The sequence below is a fragment of the Triticum aestivum genome, chromosome 1A (genome assembly GCF_018294505.1).
Source record: "Triticum aestivum cultivar Chinese Spring chromosome 1A, IWGSC CS RefSeq v2.1, whole genome shotgun sequence".
In the NCBI taxonomy this organism is placed as follows: Eukaryota; Viridiplantae; Streptophyta; class Magnoliopsida; order Poales; family Poaceae; genus Triticum; species Triticum aestivum.
In genome coordinates this window covers 575,448,345-575,461,117 of record NC_057794.1, presented here as the reverse complement: position 1 = coordinate 575,461,117, position 12,773 = coordinate 575,448,345, and the positions used below count along the sequence as shown (strand labels likewise).

Below are 12,773 nucleotides of genomic sequence, written 5' to 3'. Positions count from 1 at the left end.
GTTGCTTCAGCTGGTCGCTCAGAGGCATCGGGTGTTCGGTCCCAGTATACTGAGACCAGAACAGCTTCTCCGTTGAGCTTCCCTCCTCGACCTGGTAAAACTATGCGGCATCCGACACGCTGCGGGGCAAATCTGCGAATGCTCCTGGAGAGCTCCAGACTCGGGTAAGTAATAAGTAATTTACTTTCACATGCTTGTTTTGCATATTGAATGCCTTACGCCCCGCTATCTTCTTCATCGCATCAATCTCCTGGAGGGCCTTTTGGGCCTCAGCCTTGGCATTCTTTGCGCTCTCGAGGGCCGCGGCAAGCTCGGACTCTCGCGTCTTCAAGTCAAGCTCCAACGCCTCGTGCTTCGTCACGAGAGTGTGGAGCTCTTGCTGCACCTCGCCCACCCGTGCCTCCTGCCTTTCCCGCTCAGTGCGCTCCTTGGCCGCTTTGTTTTCGGCCTCGGATAGCGCTTGCTTCAGGGTCGCCACCTCGGTCGTGGCCCCTGGAAAATTTACGATGATCCTGTCATTTTGCAATCGCATTCTTTTTCTATATATCCATAGACTAGGTACTACTTACCTTTGTTCTCCTCGAGCTGCCTCTTGGCAAGGCCGAGCTCTTTCTTGGACCCTTCGAGGTCCTGCTTCAGTATGGCGACCTCCGCAGTCAGTGCGGCAGAGGTCAGTAGCGAAGCCTGCATACGCATATAGACATACTTATATTAGACTCCTGCAGATATTAGTTGATCCTCTATTCGGCTTTTCTTTTTGAACACCAAACAGAGCATCAGGGGCTACTGTCTATGCGGTAATATTTTTCCTATATTTCAAATACTTACCTCAAAGTCTGTTAGAAGGCCGGCACAAGCTTCAGTCAGTCCTCTCTTGGTGGACCGAACCTTCTGGATAACCACACTCATAATAGTGCGGTGCTCTTCGTCGATGGAAGCGCTACGAAGCGCTCCCAACAGATTGTCCGGTGCCTCTGGATGGACAGAGGTCACCGGCATAGGCGTCTTGCCCCTTTTGGAAGGAGGCCGCCTGCCTGAGTCCGGAACCACTGAAGGTTCCAGCGCGGTGTTCGGCTGAAGGTCGAACTCGGAGCCCTCGGGAGCCTCCCTCCTGGAGTCTGGAAGGTCACCTTGAGGCGCCTCCGGGATTGTCTCCTCTCGACCCGGTGCCTCTTGAGACAATACCTCGGCATTGTCCGTAGGGCAAGGGGAGGTGGCGGTCGGAAGTGGATCGCTATCCATATCCGACGAGTCTAAGGAGCCGCCCGACGAAGATACGTCGATACGGGCTTGGGGCGGTCTGCATAATCATATTCGGCATTAGGGGAAGTAGTGCGACAAAGGTATGCTATGAGTTACTCTGGTATCCGAATACTTACGACTTCGCCAGGGGCTTGGCCCTGAGCAGCCACTCGTCTTCATCTTTGGCGGCGGTGGTGGAGCAGTCCGGAAGGAGAGTCCTTCCCTTCTTGGACCCTTCGCCCCCCCGGGTGGGGCGGCCTTCCTTTTCTTGTCTCCCCCGACTGAAGGGGGGCATCTTCATCTTCCTCCTCGTCTTCGGGGGAGGAGTGCGTCGCGGAGTTACCGGACTATGAGTCCGATACCACCTGGCGCCGGGAACTCTTTCGGGTTCCCTTGGCCTTCTTGGTCTTCTCCGGCACCTTGTAAGGAGCCGGAGTCAGCATCTCCGTCAGGAGAGCATCCGCAGTGTCTTCAAGCAGAGGAGAAGGACAGTTAATCCGCCCTGACGTCTCCACCCAGTCCTGTCGAAGACATGGAGCTCAGACCCCGCACATGGTTAAGCTAGGGGAAATAAATATCCTACCGGATGTATAGAACTCACCGAATGCGCTAGGCGCTTCGTGCTTAGCCGACGGTCCTCGGTAAGAGAAGGAGGGACCTCGGAGCCCTTGAACAGCACCCTCCAGACGTCCTTGTGCGTCGTGTCGAAGAGCTCGCTTAGAGTCTGGTGCCGGGCCGGGTTGAACTCCCATAAGTTAAAATCCCGTTGTTGACACGGGAGGATCCGGCGGAAGAGCATGACCTGGACTATGTTGACAAGCTTGAGCTTCTTGCTTGCCATATTCCGGATACATTTCTGGAGTCTGTCCAGCTCCACCGATGAACCCCAGGACAGGCCCTTCTCTTTCCAGGAGGTGAGCCGCGTGGGGATTCCGGATCGAAACTCGGGGGCCACCACCCAGTTGGTGTCGCGCGGCTCGGTGATGTAGAACCACGCCGATTGCCACCCCTTTATGGTCTCCACGAAGGAGCCTTCAAGCCATGTAACATTGGGCATCTTGCCCACCATGGCTCCGTCGCATTCCGCTTGTTGGTCTCCCACCACCTTCGGCTTGATATTGAAGGTCTTTAACCACAGGCCGAAGTGGGGCCGGATGTGGAGGAAAGCCTCACACACGACGATGAACGCTGAAATGTTGAGGATGAAGTTCGGGGCCAGATCATGGAAGTCCAGCCCGTAGTAGAACATGAGACCGCGGACGAATGGATGGAGGGGAAACCCCAGTCCGCGGAGGAAGTGGTGGAGGAAAACTACCCTCTCGCGAGGTTCCGGGGTAGGAACGATCTGCCCCGCAGCGGGCAGCCGATGCGCGATATTCGCGGCTAAGTATCCGGCTCCGTACATCTTTTTGATGTGACCCTCCATGACGGAGGAAGCCATCCACTTGCCTCCCTCTCCGGACATGTTTGAAGAAGGTTGGGGAGAAGGATGTGGACTTGGGCGTTAGAGCTCGAGTGCGGAAGAATGGATGAGCAAGGAGGAAGAAGGCGTGGGTAGAAAAAGGTTAAACCTTATCCCCTTATAAGGGCGGTCGAAACTATGCGCCCCCACTAGCCTGCTAACTCGCTTATCCTCCAAGCGCCGTAATTGATGGCGCGGTTGGGTTACCCACGCCCGTATTGATGAGAATCCCGTAATAAGGGGGGCATGATCTCTGCTTTGACAAGACGTGTCAAGAAACTGCCTCGCATTATATGCGGGGCTAGTTAAAGAAAAATGGTTCGAATGATCACCGCGCCATGGCATGATGTCATGTTGCCAAGACGTGTCAGCAGATTAGATTTGTGGAAATATTATTCTCTCTACGGTGGTATGTGGAACTTATTTTGCAGGGTCGGACACTATCCATTTATTCGAACTCTTCTGTGGAGGAGGAACCCGCCTTGCAATGCCGAAGACAATAATGCGCGCCGGACTCATCGTCATTGAAGCCTGGTTCAGGGGCTACTGAGGGAGTCCTGGATTAGGGGGTCTCCGGACAGCCGAACTATATCCTTTGGCCAGACTGTTGGACTATGAAGATACAGGATTGAAGACTTCGTCTCGTGTCCGGATGGGACTCTACTTGGCGTGGAAGGCAAGCTAGGCAGTACGGATATGGATATCTCCTCCTTTGTAACCGACCTTGTGTAACCCTAGCCCCCTCCGGTGTCTATATAAACCGGGGGGTTTTAGTCCGTAGCACTGTTCAAGATATCTTCCGATATTCCGATAAATCAGCCAATTTATCGCTTACCAGTGTCTGACCGATAAGATATATCGGAAGATAAATCAACCGATATGACGATAAATCGGCAGATATGCCGATAAACTGGCTGATTTACCACTTATCATAGGTCGACTGATAAGTTCCCGATAAGCGATATCCCCAACATTGGTCTGTAGGACAACATACAATCATACCATAGGCTAGCTTCTAGGGTTTTGCCTCTCCGATCTCGTGGTAGATCAACTCTTGTAATACTCATACCATCAAGAATAAATCAAGCAGGACATAGGGTTTTACCTCCACCAAGAGGGCCCGAACCTGGGTAAAACGTCGTATTCCCTGCCTCATGTTACCATCCGCCTTAGACGCACAGTTCGGGACCCCCTACCCGAGATTCGCCGGTTTTGACACCGACAACATGCTTGCCATGATTCCTTCTAGTATGTTGCATTTTCGCATTACTAGCTTGCACTACTTGAACACTATGATTGCCTCGCACATGTTGAACAATTGCTCTTTCTATTGTGTTGAGTGCCACTATATTCACTACACCCCATGCACATTATGCTGGGATTGTCTTGCACTTGCAACATGTGTTTAGACACCTCATTATATTTGGTGTTGTGAATGCTTCATATGCATACCATAGACCATTTGTGGAGCGCCTTATGCATGCTTTCTATGAGTTTGAGGTAGATGCTTATTCTCTTGACACACATATTTGCATCGCTACCTCACATCTACATACTTGTTTTCATGATGTCCTTGATTTCATTCAATTTATGTGCTTTCATGCCATGTCACAATCCTTTGTTACACCATATGCTATGCATGATGACGACACTTGTTCGGTGAATCACCACTTGAATGCTTGGTTTTGCACTAATGCTAACCACATTTATTTTTCCAAGTGTTTGTTGTTCGTGCTTCTTTTGAAGGAATCACAAGATGGGGCGACATTGGAGAGTACACATTTGGAACTACAAGACGACGAATGCATGGTGACCGTCCACTTCTACACGACGCCATCATCTCTTTCCCATGGTGATTTGGATTTCGATCCGAGGTCGGATCTTTCCCAAGGGGGAGGGGATGATGCGGAGCGTCCTACGAACATCACCATGTACACCGTTATAGCAACTTGAGTCCCAAGTGGACCTACCAGAATTAAGGTGAACCCGCTCTTCTTCGGGAATATCATGAATATCCATTGGACTTGCTTGCTACCTCACCAAAGTGCTCTATGTGTCCTTAGATACGAAGATCGACGACCACAAGCTGGTGAGGAACACCCCAAAGGAGTAGGAGAAGCACCACAAGGCCACAAGGAGGAAGGAGTGCAATAAGATCAACTCTGCACCTCCCAGGCGACCCCGTGCCCATGGGCCTCGAAGACCCCGTGCGCACGGACTACACAGGGAGCTGGCGCTGGAGCACCCCGTGCGCACAGGCCCATCAGGATGGACGGTTGTGAGCTGCTGTTGGGCCTCCTCTTCGTCCCCTCCATCCACCTTCCTATATATTCCGTACCTAGACCATTTGTGAGGGATAGCAAAGCATTTAGAACACAAAAGAGGGCTTTGCTTATCTTCCTCCTCTAGGAGATCTAGACCTCCTCTTGGAGATCAAGCCCTCCTCTTGGAGAAGATCCACTTGTGGATATCAAGACCCCATCTAGGGAAGGATCCCCATCATAGGATCATCAAGACCTCTCTTCTCATAGGATTGGGATGAACTAGTACCATGTATCTTTCCTTTGTTATTCTTGGATCATTGTGAACTCTTGTGTGTTGTTGGATCTAGCATATGTGTGATTGGATCTAGTCAATTTGAGTGTTTCCTCTCTCTTGTGTTCATCTTGTTTTTGGGGATTCCCCTCCAATTCGTGAAAGATCCCCACTTAGGGTTCCACCCTACAACAGGTTTGATATCCTGAAATTTCAGATATTCTTTATTTTTTTGGTATTTTCTACGTTTAATATTCGTATAGGGGTGTGGAGCACCCAGGAGCTCCTGTGTATTTTGCGATCTAAACGCTCTTATATTAGTTTACGGAGGGAGTACCTAACAGCTAACATAGATAGGTCTAAACGACACGAGCAACTCGATGATAATAACCACGATAATCATTGTTTTCGGAGGAGGACGAGGAGGAAATCTCCACTTAGACCATACGCTTGACAATCTTGAAATCTCAACTTAGATCATGATCAGCCGGCCGACGAGGACCATAAAGGTTCAAGATGTACTACTGAAATATGAACTTTTAATTTGAGGTCAACAGACTCCGAGTACAATATGGTTGACTGTCCAGCCTAGCCCAACCAATCAACCAACAATACGGTTTGCTCCGAAGTCCGAACAATAATCACGAAACCTTTTTTTTTTTGGAGTATCAAATCGCACGGAACTTGGACGCCAAGTTCCCGATCACGATACGAACCGGCGCGCACGAACCCGTGGCCGCCAAGGAAGGGAAGCCCGACGCCGGGGCGTGTCGTGTGTATAAATAGGCCACCGGCACCTGCGGTCTCTCTCGACGCACAGACAGAACCCACGAAGCAAACGAGCGAAGATGCGGCGCGAGGGACGGCAGCGAGGGTGGGTGCGCGTGTACGACCGCTCCCTGGTCGACCCGGAGGGCAAGCGGCGCGCCGTGCACGCCGTCGACGTCCCGGTGGTGGCCAACGGCGGCTTCATCAGGGCGCCCCGGAAGCCGACGAACCAGTCCAAGTCCGGCGGCCTCCGCGCGCTCGGCAGGGACGCCCTAGCTAGAGGAGGAGGAGCCGGAGCCGCAGCTCCATCCGCCGCTGGGCGCCGGGTACTCCGGGTACTACTGCACGACGACGTGCCAGTCGCCGTTCAAGTTCGAGGCCGTGCCGTATCAATGGGAGTACGATGCCTTCGCGCCCGAGGAGGTGCAGGCTCCTCGTCCGCCGCCGCCGCCGGCGCGGTTCGGGGGAAGAGCGGCGTGCAAGGGGAGCCGCAAGTTCAGGCACAGCGAGATCAAGATGTACTACCTCGACGCGGCCGAGGATGTCGACGGGCGCCTCGATTATCTCTATGACTTCGATTCATGAAGCGCACGGATGGTCTTCTTTTTTTTTTTTTTGAAATTTTCTTCCCCTTTGTTTTGCCCAAGATCAGCAGAAGGAGGTGTAAACTGGATCCCGATGGATGTGTATGCAGTGCAGGCGCTTGCTCCAATGAAGATATGTTGTTATTGTACTCCCGAGTCCACGAATCTTTAAACGTGTTGATCTCCAATTAAAAGTTCAAATTTTTGTAGTGACAGCCTGAAGCATTATTTTAATTTCGTTCCTGTTAAAGTCCTTTTCATTTTTTCCGCATTCTTTTTGTGAGGAAAATGTTAGTTTCTTGGAAAAATTTAGAACAATTGGCATGAGTGAATAGTCCACCGTCAAATTATTTGTGGGGTATGATTTAACTTCTGTAATTAGAGGTACTGGACTTTGTTGCTTTACTGACGCAGCACGCCCGTTTGGGCCGGCACATGTCCGGACGTCCTTTTTTTTAAATTTCGTTTTTATATTTAATTCTTCTTTCCGTTTTCGTTTTTCTACATAAATAATTTGGAAATAAAAACGGTTTGAAAATGAAAAATGAAATGTTTAATAAATCAAAAAATGTTTGCTTATTCAAAAAATGTTCAAAATTTCGAAAACAAATATATGGGAAATAAAAAATGTCGTGATTTTTTAAAATTCTCATGTATTAATTTTTGTTAATGAAATTGAACAAAATTTGGCCAATTAAAAAAATCATGAGTGAAAAAATATCCTAAAAATTCAAAAACTGTTCATGACTTACAAAATAGTTTATACATTCATAAAATGTTCACTGCTTCAAAAAATGACCATGCATTTTAAAAATGTTCGTTAAATCAGAAAAATGTCCCCACTGACATTGCGGATTGGATCGAGCATAGATTTTGTTGTCTTGAATACAGTTAAGCAACATCTGGTGCTCAACAATGCATGAAGTCTCAAGCAGATAAGAAGAGAAACGAGTACAACTTCATTGTTGGAGATCAAGTTTTTCTGAAACTTCAGCCGTATGTGCAGTCGTCAGTTGTCAGTAGAGCCAATCATAAATTATCCCTCAAGTACTATGGACCCTATCTGATCAAAGAAAAGATTGGCAACCTGGCTTACCGGTAGCTCAAACAATGTGTTTTTCCTCCAAGCCAGGTTCAAAAAACTCTTCCTGCTTCCTGGTACTGGAAGTCTCATGCATGTTGTTTAACTGTATGGTACACCTGTCTTCCTGGTCACCGAGTAATCCTGAACAACATGCATGAGACTTACAGTACCAGGAAGCAACGGCGGAGCTATGTTGGGGCCGAGGGGGGCCGTGGCCCCCCCTCCCCCCAGCTTTGGAGAAAACCGTGAAGAATTTTTTTTGAAGGGCCAGGATGAGGTGAAAATTAGCCTTTTGACCCCCCAGCTCTTTGTCATTTATGTTTCGCCCCCCCCCCCCAATGGTTTTGGTCTAGCTCCGCCACTGGCAGGAAGACAAGTTCAAAATATGACACTGTATGCTGCTGACGCACTCGGTGATAGGTAACACTACCCAGTAGAGCACATCAAAAGACAGGTGTACGCTCCAGTTGCATGCCAGAGATGAGGTAGAAACTACTCCAGGATTCGATTTCATTGCCATACTGTGATAAACATGAAATGTTAGTGTCGTGGAGTTGACACGGCAGATGTCCTAGAGCAAGGACTTAGTCGTAGGGCCATCGCACTAGGAAGCTTAAAGGGGTTAATCGGGACAAAGGACACGAGAGAGTTTTATACTAGTTCGGCCCCTTACGATGAAGGTAAAAGCCTACGTCTACTTGGGATTGGTATTGCTGAGGTTTCGACTTTCAAGAGGCTCAACTCGCCGGCTTGGTTATCGACTTGGTTGTTTCTTGCCCTAAACCGCCACCGGGTCGTCCCCTTATATACATGGGTTGACGCCAGGTGGCTTACAGAGTCCCGGCCGGCTCATAATCGTGTCCGGCTCGGTGACTTTCTTTACATGCCTTTCTGTACAAGTATTTCCTTACATATGGCGGTTTACTTACAATAGCGGGCCTTAAGCCGGCCCCAGGCCTTTGGGCCTTCTATAAAACTTAATAAACTACAAACTTGGATGTTTACTGAGCTTCTTGCGTAACCCGCCATTGAAGCCGACCCGGCCCCTCCTGGGCGGGTCTCAACTGATAGTAATATCCCCAACATTAGGCCCCAGGTTGACTTTGAACTTTGTTCTTTGTCAAACTTCCATTCTTAGCCAAAAAAATCTATCTTCTTATCTTTACTGAAATTTCCTTGTAACCTGCCATGACGTCATCTCCGGATTTTTTGGAAACCTGCTACTACGTCATCTTTTAACGGATCTTTATCTTTAATGCCTTTCCGAACATCGAGGCGCCTGGGTAGCTGGATAACCATGTTTTGGTCTCCTTGTTTCTCGCGCCCACTTATCAGTCTTTTCCTTATAAATAGGCACGACCTAGGTCTTTTCCATTATCCCCCTTCAGTCGTCTTCTTCCTCTCGCTGCTTCTCTGCCGCTCGAGCTCTGCCACCGCCGCCGCAGATCTTGTCTTCATCGTCTCAGGCCGCCGAATCAATCTGATTCGACCCGAAGAAAAACGCAACGAACCCCCGATGCAACTCTGCATCTGTAAGTCTCTTTCTTCCTCGACATCAGATCCGCATTAGGACCTTCGAGTTCCTTGGTGTTCTTCACTGTTCGTCATGAACTCTTCATAGATTTCATCACTATCGCCATTTCTTGATATTTGAATAGTATAAAACCGATGCGGCGGCTATTTCGCACCTGCTTCAAATGCAAACAAATTCCTTCCCCTGTTCAGAGGCTTTGTTTAGAACTGACGAACTCGTCTGTGCCAGTTTTAGGTCTAGATTTATTTTCCTTTATTGAACCATCTTGATCCAAAATAATAACAACAACTTGTGAAACTTGTTTATCACAGCACTTAGCCAATTCTGACTCAGGCAAACTTTGAATGTCTTTAGTCATGGCGGCTTATCACGCTGGCTCATTTTCCTTTATATGTCATTAGCCCTTACTTAAGCTGTCATTATTCATCTGTAATATCATTTTTTAACCTGTAATCAACCAATAACCTGAACCGGCAAATTACTTTCTTTTCAGCTTGTCCCTTTTTTTCATCATGCCGTCAAAAGCGCCAACAGTCTGCAACTGGGTCCCTTCTACATTTACTGATGACACCTTGAAAGAATTTGTCACCATTGGATTTTTACCAGAGAAAAACGTTATGTCTTATCGTGCCCCTGACCCGGACGAAGAACGACCTCCGCCCAGAGATGGTGAAGTCATTGTTTTCACTGACCATATGAACCGTGGCTTCTCACCGCCCGGTTCAAAATTCTTCAGGGAGGTCCTTCACTTTTTAAAACTTCATCCTCAGGACATTGGGCCCAATTCCATCTCCAATATTTGCAAGTGCTCTGTGAGGCTTATCTTCAGCAAGAGCCGACTATAGAACTGTTTAGAGCACCAACGGACTTAGCTTAGAGCTTGGAGGCATCTCAATTCAGAGCCGGCAGAGTGATGTCTTCCCTCTCATAGTTTTACCAAGTCACCCAAAGGACTGGAACCAAACTTTGTTTTACTGTCAGGACATCTCACCTGCCAACAAGAAACCACTGTCGGGTTACCGCCCCGATTGTCTTGACTCTAAGTTTGTACTGCCAGATAAACTTACCGCTGCTGAACGCAAGAAATTGCTTCCCTCTATCAGAAGAATTAACGGTTTGTTGGGGAACGGTTTAACCGGAGTCGATATAACCCGCTGTTGGATCTCATGGCGGATTATTCCCTTAAGCCGTCGTTCAAAACTGATGTATGAATATGGTGGAGACCCGGATGACTCTCTTCGTCACAGCCCGGTTGAACTCACCGAAGAAGATATTGTTTCAATGTCAAATCTGTTGGTGAATGGAAAATATGAAGACTGCAGCATTGTTGGGTTGAATCCCTTCTGCAAGCTCAACCCGGTTCCAGAAGTAAGTATACTCTGATCTTTTTTCCTTTGTGTTTTGCCCGGCTATTAATATTTAATACTGATCTTTTTTCTTGTCTTTGCAGGCCAATTCTGACTTCTGGAAGGTGAAATATGACCACGAAGCTGCCAAGAAGGCGAAAGCCGCCGCTATGAACACCAAGAAGACGACCCGGAAATCCAAGAAAAAGAAGAAAACTACTACTGAAGATCTAATGAAGCTTGATGACACGTCTGACTCGGAGGTAGCCCTTGATTCTCTTGGCCATTTTTTTATTAATCTTATTGACACTGATCCTTACCAGGATGACACTAGGGCCAGTCAAGCCAGGGAAGCAGAGGTAATTATCATTTCCTCCGACTCAGAGCCCTTACCAAGACACAAAGTTCGACGAGTGATTCGTAAAGTAAGGTTTTCTAACCCCTTAGCTCACTTGGATCCCAACTTTCATTTGAAAAAGCAGCAACATGAAAGCCGCCGTGAAGTTGAGATTGAAGATGAACCGGCTGTCATCCTTCAACAGACCCCTCAGAAATGCTTGAATGAGGTTTATTTATTACTGTCCTTAACTTGTTTTAATGAATCCTGCTCCTTGTATTTCTTTTAACTCCTTTCTTTTACCTTTTCAGGAGGTGTCTCGTTCCTCAGACGATTCATCGCAAACACAATTTCCGGCTTTTAAGACTGCTCCTGGGTAATCAGAAATCCTCTTTTCTTCCGGCTTGATCAATTGTATCTTGATGCTGACTACCCTGCAATATTTTTTCCTTAGCGGCCAGGCTAAATCTAAGAAGGCGAAGGCAGCAAAACCGGCAGAAGACCCGCCAGTGCTAGCATCTGACCCAGCTAGGCCGCCCTCTCCATTAACTGACACCCCAGAAGACCCGCCAATTGCCAATGAAGCAAATCCTCCGGAGCCGTCTCTTGATGACGCCACTATCAGTCCTTCTACAACCGGACCGTCAAGCTCAACCGACCCGCCATCTCCACATGCTCCAGATGTTCAATTACTAGGAGCCGCTTTGTTGAGCCGGGGAATCCAACGGTGTTGGCTCGGTGCACAGCAAAGCAACAAGCATTGGAGCGGTAGAAGGTTCGTTTTGATGTCGCCAACTATGACCGTCTCAATGCCAGTGATATCTTATCCGGCTATCTCAGTCATGTACACTCCAGTCGTGAGTCTGATATTGAGATGGTCAAGCAGCTTCAGTTGAAGTATGAGGTATGTGATTTCCGGTTTACTAATATTCCTTCAGCCCCCAAGTCTTCAGATTATAAGAGAAACGAAATAACTTGTAGACTTAGAATATAAGCCGAAACTTTTATCTCTGAATCTTTGCCTTGTACTGATAGAACAAAACTTCACCCATAGTCCCCAAGGACCGGTTCATTTTGATCATTAATGAATCCGTACTTTAGAATTTAAAACTGTCTTTAAGGTACTTTAACACTCCGGTTTAACCTTGAAAAACTTGCTGAACTGCGCACATTAGCCCCTAAGTGCCAAGTGCTGTTACTTTGTAAAGGACTTGGGACTTCAAATATATTGGTAGAGTCGCAAAACTTTGATTTGGTATACATTAGCCCCCAAGTGCCAAGTGGTTTATTCGTAAAGTACTTGGGACTTTGAATTTTGAATTTGGATACTGGAATTTAAAACCAAATCTTGACTTATCTGAATGTTTCACAGAATGCCTTGTCTGAACTGAACTCCCAATCGACTGACGTAAAGACCCGGCTAGCAAGTCAGGAGTCAGAAATTAAATCTTCCACCTCCAAATTGCAAATGAGCCTTTCTGAAACGGAGACTTTGAAGACCAGCTTTGCTGCCAAAGAGAAAACTTGGGAGAATGAGAAAACACTCCTGACCCACCGAGCTGAGACAGCCGAAATAGCTCTGAAAGAAATTTCAATAGAGCTGAACAATTTGAAGGGCCGGGTGTCTCAGATGGTTGCTGCTATCTTTGGTAAGTTGTCTGAATTGATCTTAAATATAATTTTTGTCAAACCGGAATATGATCCGCCAACTGACTCTGTTAAAAATATACACAGGTCCGCGAAGCAAAAAATCTGAGCCAAGACCCGTTGATTAAACTGAAGCCCGTTGTGCACCTGTATATATTTTTAACAAAGTCACTTGGCGGATCAAGGACCCAACCGGCTTAGCGATGTCCTGAAGAAGCTGTCGATCCTTCCTGC

At 47.8% G+C, this 12,773-nt stretch overlaps 1 pseudogene; it reads left to right on the top strand.

The window, feature by feature from the left end:
• The first annotated feature begins 6,060 nt into the window (after positions 1-6,060).
• Positions 6,061-6,806, top strand: LOC123182038 (uncharacterized; annotated as a pseudogene).
• Positions 6,807-12,773: the final 5,967 nt, after the last annotated feature.